Source organism: Etheostoma spectabile, chromosome 15 (genome assembly GCF_008692095.1).
Source record: "Etheostoma spectabile isolate EspeVRDwgs_2016 chromosome 15, UIUC_Espe_1.0, whole genome shotgun sequence".
Taxonomy (NCBI): Eukaryota; Metazoa; Chordata; class Actinopteri; order Perciformes; family Percidae; genus Etheostoma; species Etheostoma spectabile.
Genome location: NC_045747.1, coordinates 32,898,230 through 32,923,795, shown reverse-complemented (window position 1 = coordinate 32,923,795; position 25,566 = coordinate 32,898,230). Strand labels below are relative to the sequence as shown.

General features: G+C 43.4%; 3 long non-coding RNA genes across 3 annotated transcripts; 1 reads left to right on the top strand and 2 right to left on the bottom strand.

Annotated features, from left to right (window-relative positions):
• Positions 1-4,078: 4,078 nt before the first annotated feature.
• LOC116702618 (uncharacterized) lies at positions 4,079-18,655 on the top strand. The gene is made up of 3 exons (XR_004335213.1): positions 4,079-4,090; positions 14,597-14,607; positions 18,571-18,655. It is a non-coding gene; the product is annotated as an uncharacterized LOC116702618 (long non-coding RNA).
• On the bottom strand, positions 17,071-18,680 carry LOC116702614 (uncharacterized). The gene is made up of 2 exons (XR_004335209.1): positions 18,577-18,680; positions 17,071-17,260 (listed from the first exon to the last, which is right to left on the bottom strand). It is a non-coding gene; the product is annotated as an uncharacterized LOC116702614 (long non-coding RNA).
• On the bottom strand, positions 17,269-18,094 carry LOC116702612 (uncharacterized). Its single transcript, XR_004335207.1, has 3 exons — positions 18,062-18,094; positions 17,721-17,940; positions 17,269-17,676 (listed from the first exon to the last, which is right to left on the bottom strand). It is a non-coding gene; the product is annotated as an uncharacterized LOC116702612 (long non-coding RNA).
• Positions 18,681-25,566: the final 6,886 nt, after the last annotated feature.

The following is a 25,566-nucleotide window of genomic DNA, read 5'->3' as shown; positions in this document are numbered from 1 at the left end:
GATTTCTCAAAACAACACGTAATACATATCCTCCGCCGTGTATTCACCTTATACCTCAAAAGAAAAAGAAAAAGAAAAAGAGGTTTTCTCTTACCTGCCAGTCCTCCGCCGTCCAGGTCTCTCCGTGTTCTTCTTCGGTGGAGATCGGGCTCCCGAGCGCGCCCAAGACCTGCACGAATACGACGACCAACAACACAGCTACAAACTTCAGAGCCTCCATGGTCACCTAAGGGTGCCAGAATAAAAGTGGCTGCAGATGATTAAAAAAAAAAACCGTGCCCGATATGGACGTATGCAGTACAGGAGCTAAATAACTTCCAAACCCAAAAAATGAAAACGTGGATTTGGCTGTGCACTGTGCGTTAGTCCTGTGTGCTGGTCTTATAAAGTCCCATCTGCTCGCCCCTCCCTCCCTCCCTCCCTCCTCACATTAAAGTGAATACATCCTGCAGGCCAGAGTATTTCTTTCTTTCCATTGTCTGACTCAGATGTGATATGTGTTGAAAACAGTTCACCTTATCTAAAGCTAACCGACCATGTCCCAGGCTGTGAAGGATGGAAGTCCTTATTGGTGGGTTTCTGTCACCGACCTGTGATTTCATTCTTTTGCCCACATGATTGACGAGCTCATTAAAGGCTCATTCCGGATATTTTCAACCTGGGTTTTATTTTCCTATGTTTTTGTGTTTAAGTGACTGATGGCAACAGCGGTCTTTGAATTTGTTCCAGTATTAAGTTCACTGCTAATACTGGACCAATGCCAAACAAGTGTTGTTCCCATCAGTCATCTGCTGTCTGGTAGTCTGGCCAGAAGTCTTCATCATGGAAGAGTTGCAGCCAAAAAGCCATATCTACTGTACCTCCGTATGTTTTCGTGCATAGTTGAGTCACTCGGCCTTGTTTCCATGTAGGAGGTCTGGCTTTTTGGCTGCGACTCTTCCATTGAAGACCACTACTGGTCAGACTTCTCCAGACAGTGGATGGTGTACCTGGGTCCCACTGGTTTCTGCCAGTTCTGAGCTGATGTCACTGCTGGACATCTTCCTATTTCAAAGGGAAATAAGCTTGATGTGTTTTATCATGCTGCACTAAGTTTCCTTGGCCGACCACTGCGTCTACGATCCTCAACGTTGCCTGACCTTTTGCAAGTGTGCCTACAAGAATGGATGCTAGTTTGATAGAAGGCAAAGGGTAGCAACACCAAATATTGATGGGATTCAGATTTTTCAACCTTACATTTTGTAAATTGATAAAATAAACAACATCATTTTGTATTTTTGAAAGCATTCTTAGTTTACACCTGCTTAAGACTTATATATAATATATATATAATTATATATTAGTATATATATACATACTAATTACAGTCCCTGACAAAAGTCTAGTCGCTATCTATTTTGTAGAAAAACCTGCTATAACCTGACTTAATTAATACTTGTGTGTTAGAAATAGCTCATAGAAAAGCTCAAAACCCTCCCAAATGATGTTCACATGCACTGAAATAAATTAGTTTCACTGAAAAAAGATTATCATTTAACAAGACAGAAGGTCAAATTTTGGCAAGACAAAAGTTTTGTCCTATACAGAAATTGAACAAATTTACTACAGATACTAAAATATGTCAGCCAATTAAATAGCGGTGGCTGTGAGATCCAAATTTAATATCTTTATGACTCCATGAGCTTGAAGGACTGCATCTGCGGTTTGGCAAGGATTCATACATGGATTGAGAAGTCATCAGAATAGCTAGGAAAGCAGTCTTGCATGCCTCCCGAGATTCATCAATATCTTTGGTTGGTCTTCCATGCTTCCTCTTTATCCTACCCCACATATGCTCAATGATGTTCAGTCTGGTGACTGGGCGGCCCAATCTGGAGCATCTAATCTTCTTCGCCTTGAGGAACTTTGAAGTGGAGATGGAAGTATGCGATGGAGCACCATCTGCTGGAGAATTTGGCTCTTTTATGGTTGAAATATAAGAGGTAGCTAAGATTTCTTGGTATTGAGACTATTGATGTTGCCTTCCACCCTGCAGATCTTTCGCAACCCCATACTGGATGTAACCCAGACCATGATTTTTCTGCCACCAACTTCACTGTTTCTGGGTGAATCTTGGATCCATGCGGCCCCAGTGGTCTCCTGCAATATTTGCGGCACACCTGTGGTGTAATTCAACAGAAGATTATCTGAAAAAATCCACTTCTTCCACTTCCTCATCGTCCATCTTTTTTTGCCAGGCTGGCGCCTTGGCAAATAGTACACGGTTTCAATTGTCTTTTGTTTAGGGCTGGCTTCTGGGCACTGATTCGACCATGGAGGCCATTTCAGACAGAATCCGACAAACCGTTCTGGTTGACACAGGACTTCAGGGGACCAGGTCTGGTGAGCTCTGCTGCAGTGGAAAATGGGCTGGCTGGATGGTCCTCCGCAGCAGTTGTCTGCGGGGTCTGCATGACCTGGGCTTGTCAAAAACGTCTCCAGTGTCTTCAAATGTTTTTTAATCCTCTGTACTTGACGCCTGAGACTGGATCTGGTCCTCAGCCTCTTGATAATCAAAACTTTAGTCTCAGTGGTGAATCTTAGGCCTGTTTGCAGAGGTCTAGTTGCAGTGATGTGAAGGTCTAGTGTACTGGGGTTGTTTTTTTTACACACCTGAGACCTGATTGATCATTATTAGTCACAGGTGAAGCTCATATGACAAAGCGACAACACTTATGTCTTTGCAAAAATTGACTCAAGGGCTTTACCAATCTGTGATATTAGAATACTTTTTGACAGTTTCGTTTTGCACTGAACATTATTACAAAAGCTGTTGGGATAAATGAGCCATTTCTTTTAAATAAATCTTGATTAGAAATATATTTCAGCGGCACTTCGGGTCAATTTGTACACAAGCGACAAGACTTTTGTCAGGGACTGTATATATACACACACAGTACTGGGGTGGCAGTAGCTCAGTCTGTAGGGAGTTGGGTCCATATGGATCAAAGTATGGTGGTGAACTGGTAGCTGGAGAGATGGGCACTGCTAATGTGCTCTTGAGCAAGGCCCCCCAACTGCTCGGGGCGCATTTCCATTGATTGCTGCAGCCCCTTAACTTTGACATGTCTCCATTAGTGCATGTATAGGTACTGAGTGTGTGAATTTCAGGCCTCTATGTAATGTGGATTCAAGAGGGTGAAAACATTTTAATTTACCTTGCGGGATTTATAAAGAATTTATTATTATTATTATTATTACTATTATTATTAAATGTCAGCACCATAAGTCCATCATACATGTCTCTGCCCAGGACTAAGCTTCCTAGCAGCCCTCCAGAAAGCTCAGGCACTTTCTCTATTGTCTATTGGGATAGACACAAAAAAATAACACACACACTACAATACAGAAAAGAAGCGACATCGTCACAGGTAAACAGGTAAACTTTTAAAACTTTCAGAATTGGACATGACAAATAAATCAGGACAATAAGGATGCAAAATAAAATACAATTATGTAAAGCAGTTACAAGTAGAAGTTTGTAAGTTTTATACCTGATTTTTTCTAAATTGTCCAAAAGGCACATGTAAGTTTAAGGAAGTGTTGTAATTAGCTTCATGAGTCAAATGCACTAAAAGTTATAAGTAAACATTTGAACGCCAACGAGCCAATGACAACACGGAGGATTAAAAAAAACATGATGGACTCATAATTATCTTCACTCGAGTGAGATACTGAGAAATACAGAGAGAGTTTTGTGGAGCTGATAGTCTTAATTAGCTTTCTATCAACTCAATTGGCAATAGCTTGAATATAATGGATTAATATCAAAAAATTACGCATCAAAGATTGAGCTTTGGGTTGATGTGGTTCCAATCTGGAAATGTGCTTAAAAGCCATGTAATGTGCATCTGTACTGCTCTGTTTCCCGTGCCATAAAAGGTATGTCTTTTATTTTTATATAATTGTATCATTTAGTCAAACATGTGCCCCTTCCTGAATACCGGAGACCTCCTGCCTTGATATGACGCTGGACTGCTGCATGGTTCGCAGAACAGAATCACCAAATCAATACCTCGGTTATGTTTGATCATTCTACCGTGATGACTAAGTGACTCACATAATTGTTATTGTTAATTGTTTGATATTCAAAATGTCAAAGTATAGAACATGATTCAACGGTCTTTGTTGGGCTTTGACTATAGTAAACACAGTCACAAAACTTTATAGGTGTGTAGTGGAGATCAAAATGAAGGCCAAGTTTCAAAAAATGGGTGTGGTCTGAGCAAATCTACCCACAGATATATATACACCCTGGCAAAGTACTTAAAAATGCCTCTGTGGTAGTTCTCTCTCTCTCTCACATACACACACACACACACACACACACACACACACACACACACACACACACATACACACACACACACACACACACACACACACCAGTGTTACGGCTGGTAAAAATGTATACATGTTTGTATTGAAGAATAATAAGTTCAAGTCCTAGGCAATTGTCTTGCAATTGCGATAACAGCAAGATGGAATTGCGTTGTGCTCCTGCCTCCTTCTCTGTGGTTGGTCAGTTTGTAAAAAGTAAGGCCGGATCGTACAAGAAATTCCTACTTTTTTGTAATAGCTTTCATTGGATATGTGTGAGAAAAGTGGGCTGCAGGGCTTTTTTACGGTTTGTTCATTTTCACATTAAAGTGAGGGAAGCCATTATCAAAAACCTTACCCAAAATTATTTACAGTCAGTCTAATTAAAATAATTATAGATCTAAAACATAAAAAAAAAATCTAACTGACTGCCCATTAGAAAGCAGTGAGAGAGTGCACACCTATTTCAAAAGCTACATGATCCTCAACAAGGCTGGGACAATTCGTCGTCATAGTTGATGTCATCGATTACGTAAATGCGTCGACGCAAATAACTCACGTTGTTGTGTCTAAAATATCATGGCTGCCTCCAGTAACAACGGAGTACGGATTCCTCGCAACAACACGTTGAGAAAGAGGCTTGCACGCGGTCTTCTAAAGTGTGGGAGTGTTTTACTCTTAATGCCAACAACAACGTGGTAGTCTGGAGACTTTCTAAAATGATTCCTGAGTCAGGATAACAGCAGCAAAACACAGTGAGTTCTGCTCACCATGTCTCTCCAGCTTCTCCCGTAGCTCAGCCGTAGACAGTGTCCACTGCACTGACTGGAGAGGGAGTAAACTGTGCTGTGTCTCCTCCATCTGTAGCTCTGTCTTCAATCATTGTGCAACCAGGCCAGATTGTTTCAGATGTCTCACGAGTCCTTTACAACGTCAGCTATAATGGACGCTGTATTAAAAAATTGACGCTCTGTCTCATAGTTATTAAAGGAGAGAGAAATTGCACTTTTTTACTGTCAGATTAAAGAAGAGCTTGGATGTTAAACAGGAGCTTAATCATTATTTTAACTGCTGTTAAAAAAGCAAATGCATGCTACTCTTTTTGCACTTGCTCTGTTTATATTTATTTTTTATTTTTGTATTCCTCCTGAAAGTGACTTTATTTGGTTGTTGGAGTGATATGTGAGGGACCAAGAGGAGTCACAAGGGAGGTTCAAAAGCAAGGGTTTTTATTTCCCAAAAAATCATCACAACAAAATGAAGATAAAGTTCAAAGGGCAAAGGTCAAATAAACAGAAGGTAACTAAAGCTCTGATATGACATAAGAGACTCAAAAAATGCAACTGACCTACTACAAAAGAAACAAAGGGGACTTGTATATTGGCTGATCAGACTGATTCCACCCCCCCCCCCAAGACATAAGAAGCAGTGGTAGTGTCCAATTGGGCCACCCCCCCTACAAAGCTGCTCCTGCTCTAAGCCCCACCCCTTTAAGCCAGCAGACTTCCTGCCGGCTGTGGAATCCAACACTGGTAAGCGCTCTTTAACTGGTTGTGTGGCCGTGGCTGTGGTGATGGGCAAATTAAGCTTTGGTGAAGCTCTGACCCACTTAGAGGAATTGTTTTGAAAATGGCTTCATTACGAGAAGCTTCAGTAACAGTGTCCTCGCCTAGTGAAGTGCCAAGGCTGCGTCTAAATTATCCCAACGAGGTAATGGACAGGAGGCTTTAGACTAGTGTCACACCTATACTAACAATGGGATATCCTTCTTGTTAACATAAAGATTGATGAATTTGTGTATTGTATTATTGGGGAAAGAGTATTTGGGGAAACAGAGGATGTGCTGGGAAAATATGTCACAAGTGTGCTTGTGTAACTATGGCCAGGGGGTATGTGGGACATGGAACACTCAAAGATCTTTTTTTTTCCCACACTTTTTAGACTGAGCTTTTTTTCTTTTTTTGCTCACAATCTATTACATTTAGTGAAAATTTATTCAAAGGGGACGGATGACGCCGGCGTGCCAGTTGCAGTGGCAGCAGCTGACTGGTTCCCATGTGGCGGGGGCACTGCAAACGACTCAGCTGATTCATTCAGAGAATGAAGCAGTTGCTGCTTCAGAAGTCATGTGCTATGTGATTTTTTTTTTTTTTTTTTTTCGTACCAAAGTAAACTTCGCAGCAGTGGTTCACGTTGAGTTGTAGTGAATGGTTTGAAGCACGTATGGAAGCTTCAGGTTGCACTACAAATTCATTTTACTTGAACAGTGCAGTGTTACAACTATTTTATTAAATAGAGATTTGAACCCTATGGAAATTTGTTTTGTGTAAATTGTTAATAATTGAGCAATGGGAAAATAATCACTTCTCCGGGAACCATCACCTTATCGTGGTGGAGAGGTTTGTGTGTCCCTATGAACCTGAGGGCTGTGTTGTCTGGAGCTTTGTGCTCCTGGTAGGGTCTCCCATGGCAAAGAGGTCTCAGGGGAGGGGCCAGACAAAGAATGGTTCAAAGACTCTAATGGAATATCAAGGAAGGGATAGAGGGACCCTGCCCGGTGGAAGCCCGGGGCCCCCGTCTGGAGCCAGGCCCAGACGGTGGGCTCGTGAGCGAGCGCTCACGGGGGAAGGAGCCGAACTTGTGCGGGAGGTGGAGCGCTATCAGTTAGATCTGGTGGGGCTTACCTCTACGCACAGTCTCGGTTCTGGAACCGTACTCCTGGATAGGGTTGGACTCTGTCCTACTCTGGAGTTTGCCCAGGGTGTGAGGCGCCGGGCGGGTGTGGGGATACTCACAAGCCCCCGGCTGAGCCCGCTGCGTTCGAGTTTACCCCGTGGACAGCGGGTCGCCTCCCTACGCCTGCGGGTGCTGGGGGGAAAACTCTGACTGTTGTTTGTGCATATGCACCAAACAAGAGTTTGGAGTATTCGGCCTTCTTGGAGACCTTGAATGGAGTCCTGTATGGGGCTCCAGTAGGGGACTCCATTGTTCTCCTGGGGGACTTCAACGCACACGTGGGCAATGATGGAGATACTTGGAGAGGCGTGATTGGGAGGAACGGCCTCCCTGATCTAAACCAGAGCGGTTGTCTGTTGTTGGACTTCTGTGCTAGTCATGGATTGTCCATCACAAACACCATGTTCGAACATAGGGATGTTCATAAGTGTACGTGGTACCAGAGCACCCTAGGCCAAAGGTCAATGATCGATTTTATAATCGTTTCATCTGATCTGAGGCCATATGTTTTGGACACTCGGGTGAAGAGAGGGGCAGAGCTGTCAACTGATCACCATCTCGTGGTGAATTGGGTCAGGGGTTGGGGGGACTCTGGACAGACCTGGTAAGCCCAAACGTTGTAGTGCGGGTAAACTGGGAACGTCTGGAAGAGGCCCTGTCCACGACTTTCACTCGCACCCCGCGGAGCTTTTCGTGCATCCCTGTGGAGGCTGGGGGCATTGAACCTGAGTGGCAATGTTCAAAGTTTCCATTGCTAAAGCGGCGGAAGCGAGCTGTGGTCTTAGTCTTAGGTGCCTCAAGGGCGGTAACCCACAAACACCTGGTGGACACCGGTGGTCAGGGAAGCCGTCCGACTGAAGAAGGGTCTTTATGTTATCCCGGAGGACTCCGGAGGCTTGCAGGGTACCGACAGGCCCGAAGGGCTGCAGCCTCTGCCGTGACAGAGGCAAAGCAGCGGGTGTGGAGAAGTTCGGAGAAGACATGGGAAGAGACTTTCGGTCGGCACCAAGGTGCTTCTGGAAAACCGTTCGCCACTCAGGAGGGAGCGAGGGATATCCAAGCTGTATACAGTAAGGATGGGACGTTTGTTGACCTCAAGTGGGGAGGTAATAGAGCGGTGGAAGGAGCACTTTGAGGAACTCCTAAATCCAGCTGACACGCCCTGTGGTGGAGGCAGAGCAGGAGGATGATGGGGGTTGTCGTCAATTTCCCTGGTGGAAGTCGCTGAGGTAGTCAACAACTCCACAGGCGCAAGCCCCAGGGATTGATGAGATCCGTCCAGAAATGCTGAAAGCTCTGGTGTGGAGGGGAGTCTTGGTTGACACGCCTCTTCAACATTGCGTGGAAGTCTGGGACGGTGCCTAAGGAGTGGCAGACCGGGGGTGGTTCCCCTCTTTAAAAAGGGGGACCAGAGGTGTGTGCCAACTACAGGGGTATCACACTTCTCAGCCTCTCTGGTAAAGTCTACTCCAAGGTGCTGGAAAGAGGGTTCGGCCGATAGTCGAACCCTCGGATTGAAGGAACAATGCGGATTCCGTCCTGGCCGTGGAACAACGGATCAGATCTTTACTCTCGCAAGGATCCGGGAGGGGCCTGGGAGTATGCCCAACCAGTCTACATGTGTTTTGTGGATCTGGAGAAGCGTATGACCGGGTCCCGGGAGAAATTGTGGGGAGGTGCTGCGGGAATATGGGGTGAGGGGGGTCCCTTCTCAGGGCCATCCATCTCTGTATGACCAAAGCGAGAGCTGTGTCCGTTCTCGGCAGTAAGTCGTACTCGTTCCAGGCCTCCGCAGGGCTGCGCTTTGTCACCATCCTGTTTGTAATATATATGGACAGGATATCGAGGCGTAGTCGGGGCGGGGAGGGGTTGCAGTTCGGTAGGCTCGGGATCTCATCGCTGCTTTTTGCGGATGATGTGGTCCTGATGGCTCATCGGTCTGTGACCTTCAGCACTCACTGGATCGGTTCGCAGCCGAGTGTGAAGCGGTCTGGGATGGGATCAGCACCTCTAAATCTGAGGCCATGGTTCTCAGCAGGAAACCGATGGAGTGCTTTCTCCGGTAGGGATTGAGTCCTTACCTCAGTGAAGGAGTTTAAGTACCTCGGGGTCTTGTTCGCGAGTGGAGGGGACCATGGAGCTGAGATTGGTCGGAGAATCGGAGCAGCCGGTGCGGTATTACATTCGTTTATCGCACCGTTGTGACGAAAAGAGAGCTGAGCCAGAAGGCAAAGCTCTCGATCTACCGGGCAATTTTCGTCCTACCCTCACCTATGTCTGAAGCTGGGTCATGACCGAAAGAACGAGATCAAGGGTACAAGCGGCCGAAATGGGTTTCCTCAGGAGGGTGGCTGGCGTCACCCTTAGAGATAGGGTGAGAACTCAGTCATCCGAGAGAGCTCGGAGTAGAGCCGCTGCTCCTTCGCGTTGAAAGGAGCCAGTTGAGGTGGTTCGGGCTCTGGTAAGGATACCTCCTGGTCGCCTCCCTAGGGAGGTGTTCCAGGCACGTCCAACTGGGAGGAGACCTCGGGGAGACCCAGACTAGGTGGAGAGATTATCTCCAACCTGGCCTGGGAACGCCTCGGGATCCCCAGTCGGAGCTGGTTGATGTGGCTCGGAAGGGAAGTTTGGGGTCCCCTACTGGAGCTCTGCCCCCGCGACCGATCCGGATAAGGCGATGAAGATGGATGGATGGATGGAAAAATATCACTCATTGAAAAATGAATAGTTAGATTCATCGAAAAATTAATCATTAGATTAGTCGACTAATTGAAAAAAATAATCCCTGGATTAATCATTTAAAAAAATAATCGTTTGGGACGCCTTAGTCCTCATCATTTTTTTTTTAAGCTAGTATGTGTGGAACTAGACATACACACAGTGTGTGTGTGTGTGTGTGTGTGTCCGCGTTTACTTCTGGAAACAACAACCATCGAGCTAGCAAGCTACACGCTGAAAGTAGCAAGTTTGAAAAGACCGTTTGGATCATGCAACAAGGCAGGGCTCCTATGTTCTATCGAGGGATGTTAGTAAAGATTTACAGAGAATATGTTTATGACATTCAGTATTATCTAACTGGAACGTTGGGCCCGATTGTGGACAAAGTTCCCACGGCGACACTGGAAAGAGAAAATTACATTTAACCATGTATCCAGCTAACTTAAATAACGGACGTTGCTGTATTGTATGAACAGTTAACGTCATATAATTTTGAATGTGGTGTTTTCTTCCGCGGGGGTGCAAATATTTTACAAGTTCCTCCCCAAGACTATTTTGCACCGCACCACCGCCCAAGACGATTGTGATTGGTTTACAGAAATACAACAACCCAGAGTGTTTTTTTCCCCCTCCTATCCTGGATTGAATGTGTGGAGGAGCCAGACCGTGCTCTGCAGACAGATAGATCTGGCAATGGCATTGACCTAGAATGGTTATGGTTAAATGATTAACCATGAACTCAAACAGATGGTAGGGTTGGTAACATTTTACAGTATACACTTTTTAATGTTTTTTGAAATGGTCTTTACACCCTGGCAGCTATAAATGACTTATGGTCTCTGAAAAAGGAGTGAAAAAGACTAAACTAACTAGAGTGAATTTTTGGCATAGCTTTTCAGCGATGGCGACAGCTGAGGGAGCTGCAATACATGGAAACTGAAGCCTTGGTTGCTGTCTCTGGGCAGCGAGTCTCATGAGTTTTTGCAAATCTAGGGTTACCATCTAGACAAAAGCAATATTTGGATAGTACATAATACATTTATAGTATTTATTCTTTTGGATCCTTAAATGAGAATCACTGACATGGTCAATGACAGAACACTCCAATTTAAGGACAGTATCCACCCTGTTTAACTATCTAACCACCTCTCCATCCCTCTCAGGCACAATATAAATACTAATTTGGTGGTTTTCAATATCTTCTGAGAAACCTGCCTTGTTTTTTTTGTTTTTTTTCTGATGAGCTTTAGTCACTTGCAGCAGCTGTTTTCCCATGAAGGTCTCAGAGGAGAAGTTTCCGATCTGTGTAATTTGAGCACTGCTGCATCAACTCTCAGCTTAATCATATCCCTTTCTTCATTTATTGGCAGTGCCTGGGGTGAAAAAGAGAATTACATATACAATGCAGTGAGGTTTATGTGGATATAAAAATTCAAAATCCCACAAATTAAAAAACTGAGTTGTTTTCCTGTAAACTTTATTTAGCTCCAAATCCAGTTACCCACCAAAGAGCAGTTTTTGCAAAACAAAATAGGAGGCATCACTCTGGCTGTCACCACTTTCTCTAGGGAGGAGCAAGGGAAGCGCCGACACAGTGCCATATTTCTCTAATCTGTTAAAGGAAAATTCTTTATGACTTTTCCCCCCAACATGTCTTTTCAAGAGACAAGGATTTGAAAATGAGGAATTCTAAATTTGTTATCTAATGCAAGTGTAGCTAGCGGAGCCGCTAATGTTGATGAGAATCATGGCTCATCGTGATGGGAATTGTGGCGCTTTGAAAGGAGCCAGATCTTATTTATTTTGTTTTTTTTTGGGGTATGGGGCTTACTAGGTTATGATAGGGTAAGACTTGGATGAGATTAAAACTTAGTAGTATATAATATGCAACCAATAAACATTTGCTTTAATTTACAAAGAAACAAAAAAGAAAAAACAATGAGTCTTCTAGCTGCTAACATTAGGCTACGCTTTGATAAAGCTTAACAATCCTGGTGAACCAAAGCTTTAGTGTGTGACTTTTTTATATTAATGAAGGTCCATTACATTCAAGCCATTGCCAAATGAGCTGCTAAGCTAATTAAGACTCCACACAACTCTGTATTTTTTAGTATGACTACTCTATGTAATTTTCGTTCCTACCCTCACCTATGGTCATGAAGGCTGGGTCATGACCGACAGACGAGGGTAAGGGTACAAGCGGCCGAAAGGGTTTCCTCAGGAGGGTGGCTGGCGCTCCCTTAGAGATAGGGTGGAGAAGTCATCCCGAGAGGAGCTCGGAGTAGAGCCGCTGCTCCTTCGGTTGAAAGGAGCCAGTTGAGTGGTTCGGGGATCTGGTAAGGATGCCTCCTGGGCGCCTCCCGGGAGGTTTCCAGGCACGTCCAAAGGGAGGAGACCTCGGGAAGACCCAGGACTAGGTGGAGAGATTATATCTCCAACCTGGCCTGGGAACGCCTCGGGATCCCCAGTCGGAGCTAGTTATGTGGCTCGGGAAAGGAGTTTGGGGTCCCCTACCTTGGGGGGGAGCTGAGTGCACAGCAACAGACGAAAAACCCACTAAAACGTGCTACAAAGAATGGAACAGAGCAGGTAACTGAAACAGCATGGCTGGAATTGGGAATAGCGTACTCGATGTTCACCAGATTGAGTGCATGTGTACGGCGTTTCGCACAGCCAGGCGAGCGAAGAGAGGACGATCACATGTATGACGCAAATCAATAAAAGCGCGGTATTCTGAAGAGTCCATCATGTTTATTTAATCCTCCTAGTCCTAATGTTCAAAATTAGTGTGATTTTGGCCATTTCAACATGTCATAATTTAACATACTCACTCTAGAGATTTCATCCAATCAACTTCAAATTCAACATCTTAAGACGTTAAAGATGAAAATTCATTAAAAGAATTGTAATAGCACAAAACATTTTCAAGTTACAGGGGACCAACTTCATGTAGGGGGCCATTGGGTGTAACTTGAGTGTACATTGACCAATTGGCTCAAAACCTTTCAGGATTCATAAGAGTCCAACCTTTAGGATATCTACAGGCCGAGATTGACTCCAAGTTAAAGAGCCAGCAGGAAGTAGGCTTAAAAGTCAAGGTGCTATACCTTAATAAACTCCTCCTTGAGATTTCACCCGATTGACTTGAAATACGTTTTGCGCTGTCTCGAGACCTTTACGATGAAAAGTTATTAAAAGTTTGAGTTTTTGTCCAATGGCCTGGCGTGGCGGCCAATTTGAGCATTTACCGTGTGTACGTTGTACAATTTAGACAAAATTTCTTCTTAATTTTTGGTTATAGCGCGTTCTTGTGGCAACATAAAATCAGATGTACATAACTTATAATGTGTGGTCTACATGTGATACTGAGCTGCCCACTATACTTTAACCACGCACATGTACTCTCGCCCCCTTTCATAACTTGTGAACCGTTTAAGGTAGACTCTTGTGTGAGTTATCACTGATCTCAGAAAAGAGTTCCTTTTTAATTGGTGACCATTTCTTACCCCATATTCATAAGCCATGCCCCTTTCACAGCTAATGCTCTGTATGATGTAAAGTCTTGTGTGAAGTATCACTGAACTCAGCAGGGAGTTCCTTTTTTAATGGTGATTTGCAGTATGAGTGCCGCACAAATGCATGGTCACAAGGAGCGGTGTCCGCCAGTAACCCCGATGTGCAAGGGCCCCTCAAACACTGCTTGCAGCTTTAATTTATATTTAACCTATGTTGAAAGATATCAGAGTATTTAATAATGAATAAATCCCTCTTATATAACTTTGCTGGAGGCTTTGACCACTGGCAGCAGCCTCAATAGAGCCTCCTCTGAAGCAGAGTATTTCTTCAGGTTAAACAGTTCTTCTTCTGATGACAGTAGCATAAAGACCAGAGCTGACCACTGAGCAAGAGAAAGATCACCTGTGGAGAAATGTCCTGAACTCAGGGACTGTTGGATCTTCTCCACTAGAGAACAATCATTCAGTTCATTCAAATTGATGCTTCTCTCTGCAGACAGATTCTCATCCATATTCTTCTTGATTTACTTGACTGTTTTCTGATTGCTACTTCCTGTCTGTGTCATTGTACCTTGTAGGAGATTCTGATTGGTCTGAAGAGAAAGACCCAGAAGGAAACGGAGGAAGTCCAGGTGTCCATTTGGACTCTTAAGGCCTTGTCCACAGCACTCTGGTAGAACTGTGTTAATGATGTTTGTTCTTCTGCCAGCAGGTAGACTCCAGAGTTGGTGAAGATCAAGTTGCCTTTCTGCAGCTGCTCAAAAGCCAGTTTTCCCAGAGACTCTATCATCTTCCTGTGCTCTGGACTCCAGTTTGGACCTGTCTCAGCTCCATCATACTTGATGTTCTTCACTTTGGACTAAACCACCAGGAAGTTGATGTACATCTCATGTGGAGGGATGTGATGGGCCGGGCAGGTCGTGTGGTTATCCAGAGGCGGACAGAGGGAAGAAGATTCCCCCTGATGAGGTTTGTCAGCAATACACCCACTGAGGTGGACTCTGTAACATCAGTCAGGATCTCATTGTTGAGGAAGTCCAGAGGAAGGCAACACTAATCTAGACCGTCAAAGATAAAGACAACCGGGAACTCTTCAAACCTGCATATTCCTGCTTCTTTGGTTTCACTAAAGAAGTGATCAACAAGTTCCACCTTTCTCTCTTTCAGCACATTCAGCTCTCTGAAGATGAATGGGAATGGGAACTGGATGTCCTGCTTGACTTTGCCTTCAACCCAGTCCAGTGTTAACACTGTTTTCCCGATGCCAGCAACTCCCGTTGTCATCACTGCTCTGATTGGTTCATCTCTTCCAGGTTGGGTTTTGAAGATGTCTTATTGTTATTTCTGGTGTGTCTGGTTTCCTGGATGCTGTTTCAATCTGTCTGACCTCGTGTTCATCATTGACCCCTGCAGCCCCTTCCTTTGATAGGTAGATCTCTGTGAACATCTGAGTCAGAATGGTTTGGTGACCTGCTTTAGCAATCCCCTCAAACAGAAGCTGGAACTTCCTGTTTAGGTTAGATTTCAGTTCACGCTTAGAAACTCCTGCTAGACTTCCTGAATGAATACAGAACAAAGAAGATCAGTAATTGATTTATAAAGAAACAGGAACATATTTTCTTCTCCTGAGACATTAGTAAACGTCCCATTAGTCCAAATCTTTAGAGAAATCCTCTTACTGCTCTGCAGACGGTCAGCCAGCTTGTCCTGTTTCATTCTCCTCTGGAAGTGCAGTGTGATCTTCAGAAATGCCTCTCTGCTCCTCCTCTGCTCTTCATCCTCACCCTCCCTCTGACTCTCTGAGTATTCTGGGTAATCTGGTCTCAAAAGTTTCTGGATCTTCTTCAGCTCCTTCTTCACAAACGTGATTATGTTCTCCTCCAGCAGCTGGAACAGAAGATTATATGAATGACAATCAAACTGAAATCATGGAAGCAAACATCAGATGGAACCATTATGGACAGACTGACAACCCATGGATCTGAAGAGTGCAGCATGGAGATGATTGTGAACAGAATAGATGTAAAAATTGAGCAGACCATAAAGCTGGAGTCCAGGTGTTTTTGCCGGGCAGGCTGACCACTGGGACCCACTGAGCTCTGCTGGTCTACTCTGTGGAGGAATCAGGAAAGATTAGCTAACATCATGTCTGTCCACACAGACACACACAAGGTAAAGGAAGGTCCTGTGACTTAGAGTGATGATTACAACATGTAATCAGATGGTTTCCCCTGACAGTAAAGAGTTGGTGGTGCTGCTGACCACACTGTGAATGTACAGAAAGAACTAAGAAGTAAACAAGGGCTACAACATGGTTGGCCTGAAGGACTCCTGAAGCAGCAGACTGGTATCATGATGCAGGAGGTCCGCAGCTTTTGTGGTCATGGAAGCTAGAGGAGATGTTTTGGAGAGTAAACGGTGAAATACCTTCTGTTGGCCTTGAAACAATTTTGGTAAACCATCAACTGACTCAGGAGGCGGAGGCAAATCTTAGATGGCCTGGTTGTAGTCAGGGAGAACTGTTGACCTGGACTGAGGACACTTTTGGAGGCTGGTTCCCTTTTTTTTGCTTCCCTTTATTGACTTCTGATCTGACATCCAACTGGCAATTCCCAGATCCAACATTTTAGAAGAATTTTGCATTTTGATCAATTTGGGTCAGGAGACTTGGGGGAGCAAAATCTGGTCAAGAACCCACTAACTGAAACTTGGCCTTAAGTGTTCAACAGGGTTATGCAAAATTCTGAATTTCAGAATTGGCCTCCATTCAATTCTTGAATTGGAATTTGAATTGAATTAACTCCGCCCCACAGGAAGTTGGATCAAAATTGGAATGGCAGTAAGTGGAAATAAAATCATTGTTGTGGTTTGGGTTTTTTGCTTTGGATTATTTTCATCTTTTGGTCTTGAGTTTGTATCTTTTCTCCCCGGTCTTGTGTTGTTGGTCCTGTGTTCCCTTAAGTGTCTGTATGTTCTGTTTCCTGTTTTAGTTTAGTTGTTTTTGAAGTCTGGTTTTTGTCTCGTCCTGCCTTTTTAGTTTTACTTCCTGTGTCTTCCCGCTCTTGTGATTACCTGATGTTTTGGATCCTGTTACACAGAAAGTAAGACCAACAGGGATGGAAATTCACTTTTTAGTATTCAGACACAAAAACTGCTGGAGATACAAGCAGCAGCTGAAACAAGACTAACACAAAGAAGTTCAATGAACTATACAAAAAACTGGGTTAAAAAGCTAAAACACCAGAGAATATACAGGACCCAAACCAGATCCAATATTTACCTAAAGTCAGGAGTTAGTTTTGTATTTTTACACATTTTATTTATCAGAACTTTAATATATTTTGATGCTCTGTTGTGACAATGAAACAAATTATTATACTATTTTAGTGAGAACTCATAAATAACTAGAAATAACTAATGTTAGGGAAATCTGTTCATGTTTTGTTACATGTTTCTGTCAAAATGGCAATAATGCTTTACTTTCTGTCCAAAAACTTAATAAAAAATATCTTTTGAAATCAGAATAAAAAGAATATAAATAAATAAAAATAAATAAAAAAGAAATCTAAATATTTCAAAATGTTGTCTAAAGAGAGATATTTTAAGGGGAGACGGGAAATTATTTTGCAAAACTATTCTCATTTGAGTCATCAACTGCAATAATTCACTGAAAGAAAAGACACTCTATTTGAAGGAGTGTGCATGAGACCACTCACCTCAGTCTTTCTTAACATTTCTAACTCCTTTCCATTGCAGTTCTCTCCTTCTGCCATTCAAGTCTCTCCGTCAAGCCTCTCTCCTCCATTTCAGGTAGCCTCTCCTCCATTTCTATTCACCACTCAAGGTCAGGTCAGCTTCTTTTTTAAAGTAGTAGTGTCTCCATGGACACACAGCTGGGTTCAGGTCCAGCATGATCTGGTCTCTAATGGGTCCTGTTAGAAATAGTGGAAGATCACTTTTTAACCTCCTGAATCAGAAGCTGCTGGAGAAACTAGAAGCTATCAAGCAGAAAATAAAGTCTAAAGCTCTTCACCGAAATATTTCTGCTCTCTGCTCATCCTGCGCTGTCGTTCATTATCTTTCTGGGAGAATACAGGAACATCGGAAAGACTCCAGGACTAATGTCTTCTTTCTGTCCTCTAATGGAGATGAGACTCCGGGACTAATGTCACCCTTCTGTCCTCTAATGGAGACGAGACTCCAGGACTAATGTCACCCTTGTGTCCACTAATGGAGACAAGACGCCAGGACTATTGTCTTCTTTCTGTCTTCTAATGGAGACGAGTCTCCAGGACTAATGTCATCTTTCTGTCCTCTAATTGAGACAAGACTCCAGGATTAATGTCATCTTTTTGTCCTCTGATGGAAACGAGACTCCAGGACTAATGTCACCTTTCTGTTCTCTAATGGAGACAAGACTCCAGGACTAATGTCATCTTTCTGTCCTTTAATGGAGACCAGACTCCAGGACTAATGTCACCCTTCTGTCCTCTAATGGAGACGAGACTCCAGGACTAATGTCACCCTTGTGTCCACTAATGGAGACAAGACGCCAGGACTATTGTCTTCTTTCTGTTCTCTAATGGAGACAAGACTCCAGGACTAATGTCTTCTAATGGAGACGAGTCTCCAGGACTAATGTCATCTTTCTGTCCTCTAATTGAGACAAGACTCCAGGACTAATGTCATCTTTTTGTCCTCTGATGGAAACGAGACTCCAGGACTAATGTCACCTTTCTGTCCTTTAATGGAGACCAGACTCCAGGACTAATGTCAACCTTCTGTCCTCTAATGGAGACGAGACTCCAGTACTAATGTCACCCTTGTGTCCACTAATGGAAACAAGACGCCAGGACTATTGTCTTCTTTCTGTTCTCTAATGGAGACGAGACTCCAGGACTAATGTCATCTTTCTGTCCTCTAATGCAGCTGTCCCCAACCCCTGGGCCGCAGACCGGGACCGGTCCATGCGTCATTTGGTACTGGGCCGCACAAGAAAGACTAAATAATAAATAGCTGGGATTGTGCAGAGTAACACGCTGTCAGATAAATGGAGGACAATAATAAGTACAAGCTTTCCTTCTGAGATTACAGCAAGTATTCAGACATATTACTGCAGTAAAAGTACTAACAGCACAGAGTGAAGTTGCAGCAGCTGGCTGAGCAGATAACTGACGTGGAGAGAAAACAGACAGACTCTGCTCCCTGAACTCAACACAATATGAACATGATAAAGTGAAAGACTTACGTTTTCGAATGCTCTGATTGGAGGGTTTCTCACGCTGCAGCTCGACCTGGAAGACCTCTGGGACACCGAGACATCTTATTGTGTGTGTGTTGAAGGAAACCTTTTGTCTCTGATAGACCTGTTTCAGTTTCATCCGTAGGAGGAGGAGGAGGAGACAGAAAGAATCCTGTAGAACCAGAAACACTCTGACAACTGAGATCGGAAAGACTTTTTAACAACCAACAGTGATAAACGGGAAGTTAAGTAGAGCTCTAGGTAATAATGTAGTTCAGTGGTAACATGAAGCCCTCTGACAGACACACGCAGTCATGTCGGCTACATGTTTGTTGGCTGTTTTTGCTTTGTTGTAGTTTTTTAAAAGGTATATAGGTTTTGATGAGTGAATAAATATTGATGGGTCATTGATACTTTTGAAGTTAAATAAATTCTACTATACTTTAAATAGCAGTTTTGTGTATCTGTTGTAATAATCGCTGATTGAACAGTCAGAGTTAGAATTCATTCTTCTTCTGTTCCTTTCAGAGATATAGGCTATAGTGCCCAGTTTTGTCATATTGTCAATAGGGTGAAGTTATTAATACCCATATTCATAACTTTTTTTAATATTGATAAAACATTGTTGATAATTTGCCAATAATTGAATATGTACCCCTACCAATTCCCAACAATAGACACTTTTCATTTTGGCTGGCTCTTGACTTCATTCGCATGTCTTCTCCTATCACCACGTCCCCCATTTTTCTACAAACGCTCCTCTTTAATACAAAACACAAAGTGACCATGGTAAAACAAAGGATAAAGGGAAACGTATGTGTGGCCACCCTGTAAATGAGTAGTGGCAGGTCAAAATTGAAAGTAACACCCAGGTCCGGAATTGGAGGTGACAAAAGGCAGCTTCTTGTCGCTGCTGCCAATCATTGCAGTGCAGATCCAATCAGCTTTGATTTGTCTTATCAGACTCTTCTCACCTCTCCGTCTGTATTTCATCTGGCATCTTCTCTCTCTCTCTTGCTGCTAGTCTCTGTCTTTCCAGACAGAAAATACTGCAGATGCAAACCCAAATTACAAACAAGAAAAAATGTATTTGCACTCTTGAACTGCTCCTTTTAATGTAGCATTGCTTCATTGCATAAGGCTACTTTTTAAACTCATATCAGGCCTTATTAAATAACATATGTAAATAACATGGGAGTCCTTTGTGTGCTGTTGCAAGATTAACTGCCACAATAAACAAATTGTGAAAAAAGACATTTTTGAGTAAGTTAAAAGAGAGAATCAGCATAAAAACTACACTTTAAAATCATCCTTTTTTAATGGTGCCTTTTTGTTTTCTGTTTAATGTTCCATTTGTTCAATAAAATAATATCCAGAGGGGCTCCAATATCCAATAGTTTTAAACTTCAACAGAGTACCGGCCTTCAAGGAAGCACTTGTGAATGGAGAGAGGCCAGACTAAAGGCTTAGTATTTGCACACATTAACATCTGCGGCCTTAGAATTAAAAGGTATGAACTCTCCCTCTTTTTGCGGTCTAATAAGGCTGACGTTCTGTCTGTTTCAGAGACTCATTTGGACTGTTTACTTGATGATGCAGAGGTGGCTTTGGATGGCTTTTCTGTATACAGAAAGGATAGAAATACATTTGATGGAAGGGTGGCAATTCTTATACGTGACCACTTTCCAGTAAAAAAACGCAATGACATTAATCTACATGACAGTGAGGCTATATGGCTTCAGGTGCAACTGCAGCAGTTGAAGCCTATTTTGATTGGCTGTTACAGGGCTCCACGGTCTACAATACAAAACTTGCTTCTGTGCCATGTTAAAAGAAGCTACAGTGGAAACTAGAGAAGTGTATCTATTAGGTGACCTGAATATTGATTGGCTGCCTGAGAACTGCCCTCTGAAGAAGTGGCTCCTGTTGATGGCACCTGTAGACTATCTCAATGAATATTTTAACCACCAACAATCTCTGTTAATCATACTGGGGTCAAATCTTCAACATGCATTGATCATGTTTACACTAACATTCCATTTTTACTAGATCCTATAATACATTTGATTACGAGGCTTTTATTGTGGAACTGAATAGCATTCTTTGGGCTAATGTATGTGATGTTGAGGATGCAGAACTTGCTTTAAAAATATTCATGGACTGTATTCATGGACTACTTTATGATAATTGTCAATAGACACTCCCCTTTCAAGAAATTTACTGTTAAAGCCAAAAGTGCTCCGTGGATAGATGATTCATAAAGAGTCTAATGGTTCTGAGAAATGATGCCAAGAATGTGTCTTTTCAATGTTCAGACAAGAAGTCAGGTACGTGGGTCACCTTGTGTCAGCTGAGGGAGTCAAAACAGACCTACGTGACACGGAAGCAGTACGAAGCTTGACAAACAAGAGACCACAGACAGATGGGGAAGTAATGAAACTGACCGGGTTCCTGGGCTATTACTGTTCATACATCCAGGATTTTTCCCTGATTATTCCATACTAGGGATGTAACGATTACCGGTGTAACAGTAAACCACGGTAGAAATGTTGACGTAACAATTACCCTTTTCATTTAAAATATCATTATTTTTCCAGTGGATTACCATTACAACTCTCAGACTTCCGGTTTGACATCAAATACAGGCTGGGAAAGTGTGGCTGCAAACACTCTGTCTTGCTTCCCCCAGGATATGGAGACCTACCAGATACACATGCACAGAGGAGATTTCAGATGAGGCAGTGCGGGCAACTTGGGATGGAAGTCAGGCACCTAAATGCAAACATGTAGCTTAATTAGGTGGCAGCACTCAACACTTGTTCCCCAGACCTTCACCAACAGCCATATTCTGACCTGCCAACCATCAGCCATGGTGATCTTGTAAAAGCACAAAGAAAGGACCAAGCCATTAACCGGATAGTCGAGTTAAAGGTGTCAAACACCAAATTGACAGATGAAATACAGAAAAATCGTAAGTGGGGCCGCCCAGAAGTTGCTTCATGAGTGGAGTAGGCTACGTCAGTAAAATGACCTCCTTTATTGAAGAGCGCAGGAACGGAAGCAGTTGGTTCTCACTTCCAAATACAGAACACTAGCTCTGAAATATCAACACAATGAGATGGGCCATGTTGGCACAGAGAGTACTCCATCTTGCTAGGGAGAGATTTAAATGGCGCTTTACGGCAAAAGAAATAGAGGACTTTGTCACGCAAAAATACTCATGCATTAAAGTCAAGAAGCCTGCTACATACGTTTGTGGAGGGCCAGGCAAATTAAGATCATACTGGAATAAGACTGTGTACAAAGTCAAAAAGCAGCTTTCTTATAGTCTAGTATACATTGTCTGTTCTGAAACCGAAAACCAGGGAAAAACCAGAACACTGCACCGTAATCTCCAATTGCTGGTAAATGATCTACCTGTTGAAAATCACCAAACCATATCCTGTTGCCTAAACAAGATGAAACTGAACAAAACATTGATGAAAATCTACCTGGCTGCCCCAGACCCAAAGAAGAACACAGAGCCAATAGGCACTCAGACTAACATACTGAAAGTTGAACCCTGACTACTCCTGTTGATAATAACCAGACAGCGGTTAGGAGGTCTGTACAAGACAGACAACCACGTTGATTTCTCTCATATGACTCATTCGGTGAGCCGTAGGTGGCATCACGGGCCAACATCAATTCAGTTTCTATTTACACAGATCCATACCCACCGGATGCAGTAGCTACTGAGCACACTTCATGTACACACTCACTCGTTCCATACATTCATACCACACTCACACCATATCATGTACACCCAGGCACTGTACACACCATATACAGTATGTATCCTATATATCTACTTTATTGCTCACTTAAGAAACTTTGTGTATGTACATCCATGTATGTATCTTTCTCAAATAGTTATCACAGATTTTTAGCCCAGAAGCTCTGAATCCATATTGCATTAATTTGCTCCATATGTTAAAGGTCTCTGCTGAAATCCCTGCTGTTGAGCAGCACCACTACAGGTAATGAAAACTGGTAGTAAATGCAACTGGATGCTTTCCCCCACTTTGTAATAAGACCGCTCAATCATTGGATGTAGAGATCTTTGTGTAGCTGAGGGCTTAAACGGAGGGAGAGGGACCCGGCTGTGTGTTGTGTGAGGGCATTTTATTGTCTGTGTGTGATGCAATGTTTATATATGTGGGGAATTTACATCCATGTGTGACTGGATTTAAACGGTCTCCTTTTGAGACACTGGCTTGTAAAATGTAAAAGACAGGTATTGGATTTGTGTCAGTGTGATACATGCTGCTACTTTCTCCCATTGTATAATACTGTAGCTTGGGATCACTAATGCTGCTTTGTTTTTGCTAATTGCTCTCAGTACTGTTCAAGAGTCCTAATGACTACTCAAAGCACTTTTACATAGTACAGGAACGGACAGGAAACAGGAAAGGATTATTAGGAACACCATACTAATACTGTGTTTGACCCCCTTTTGCCTTCAGAACTGTCTTAATTCTATGTGGCATTGATTCAACAAGGTGCTGAAAGCATTCTTTAGAAATGTTGGCCCATATTGATAGGATAGCATCTTGGAGTTGATGGAGATTTGTGGGATGCACATCCAGGGCACGAAGCTCCCGTTCCACCACATCCCAAAGATGCTCTATTGGGTTGAGATCTGGTAACTGTGGGGGCCAGTTTAGTACAGTGAACTCATTGTCATGTTCAAGAAACCATTTAAAATGATTCAAGGTTTGGAACATGGTGCATTATCCTGCTGGAAGTAGCTATCAGAGGATAGGTACATGGTGGCCATAAAGGGATGGACATGGTCAGAAACAATGCTCAGGTAGGCCGTGGCATTTAAACGATGCCCAATTGGCAATAAGGGGCCTAAAGTGTGCCCCTTAGTTGCAGATGATGTGGTCCTGATGGCGTCATCGGTCTGTGACCTTCAGCACTCACTGGATCGGTTCGCAGCCGAGTGTGAAGCGGCTGGGATGAGGATCAGCACCTCTAAATCTGAGGCCATGGTTCTCAGCAGGAAACCGATGGAGTACTTTCTCCGGGTAGGGAGTGAGTCCTTACCTCAAGTGAAGGAGTTTAAGTACCTGGGGTCTTGTTCGCGAGTGAGGGGACCGTGGAACGTGAGATTGGTCGGAGAATCGGAGCAGCCGGTGCGGTATTACATTCCGTTTATCGCATCGTTATGACGAAAAGAGAGCTGAGCCAGAAGGCAAAGCTTTCGATCTACCGGGTAATTTTTGTTCAACCCTCACCTATTGTATGAAGGCTGGGTCAGACCGAAAGAACGAGACCAGGGTACAAGGTCCGAAATGGGTTTCCTCAGGAGGGTGGCTGGCGTCTCCCTAGAGATAGGGTGAGAGGCTCAGTCATCCGAGAGGAGCTCGGAGTAGAGGCCGGCTCCTTCGCGTCGAAAGGATCCATGAGGTGGTTCGGGCATCTGGTAAGAATGCTCTGGGCGCCTCCCTAGGGAGGTGTTCCTGGCACGTCAGCTGGGAGGAGGCCTGGGAAGACCCAGGACTAGGTGGAGAGATTATCTCCAAACCTGGCTGGGAAGTCTCGGGATCCCCCAGTCGGAGCTGGTTGATTGGGCTCGGGAAAGGGAAGTTTGGGGTCCCCTACTGGAGCTGCTGCCCCGCGACCCGATACCGAATGAGCGGATGAAGAGGATGGATGGATGGAGGGAGAGATCTGTAATCCTGATCAGAGTTACAGTAGTCTTTCTGACTTCTAACGTAACTATCAGTCACACAACGTTCCATTTCTCTCTAAGATTCTTGAGAAAGCAGTCGCCAAAACAGCTGGTGACTTTCTGCATGGCAACCGCTATTTGAGGTTTTCAGTCAGGATTAGAGTTAAGCATAGCACAGAGACAGCACTTGTGAAAATTACTAATTACCTCCTAATTGCATCAGACAAAGGACTTATCTCTTACTTGTGTTATAGATCTTAGTGCTGCATTTGATACCATTGACCATCAAATCTTATTACAGAGATTGGAACATTTAATTGGCATTAAAGGGACTGCTCTAGATGGTTTAAGTCTTATTATCAGATCGATCTCAGTTTGTTCATGTAACGATGAATCTCTGTGCACGCCAAAGTTAGTCATGGAGTCCCCAAGGATCTGTGCTCGGTCCAATCCTGTTCACTTTATATATGCTTCCTTTAGGCATATTATCGAAGCACTCCATAAACTTTCATTGTTATGCAGATGATACTCAATTATATCTATCGATCAAGCCGAGAGAAACTAATCAGTTACTAAACTTCAAATGTGCCTTCCGGATATTAAAACTGGATGACCTGTAATTTTCTAATGTTAAACTCAGATAAAACTGAAGTTATTGCTCTGGGGCCCAAGCACCTCCGTGACAAAGTGAAAAGAGATAGTTACTTTGGATGGCATCACCCTGGCCTCCAGCACCACTGTGAGGAATCTTGGAGTTATCTTGAGTCCTGATTCCCACATAAAGCAAATTTCAAGGATTGCTTTTTTCACCTACGTAATATTGCAAAAATCAGGAATATCCTGTCTAAAAATGATGCAGAAAAACTAGTCCATGCATTTGTTACTTCTAGACTGGATACTGCAATTCTTGTTTCAGTGCTCAAAAAAATCCATAAAGACTCTACAGCTGATCCAGAATGCTGCAGCACGTGTTCTGACAGGAACCAGGAAAAGAGACACATCTCTCCTGTTTAGCTTCTCTGCATTGGCTTCCTGTAATCTAGAATAGATTTAAAATCCTTTCCACCTACAAAGTCTTCATGGTCAGGCACCATCTTATCTTAAAGAGCTCATAGTACCTTTAACCCTACAAGAGCACTACGTCCTAGAATCAGGGTTACTTGTGGTTCCTTGAGTCTCTAAAAGTAGAACGGAGCCAGAGCGTTCAGTTATCAGGCTCCTCTCTGTGGAACCTGGTTCCAGTTGGGGTTCGGGAGGCAGACACCGTCTCCATATTT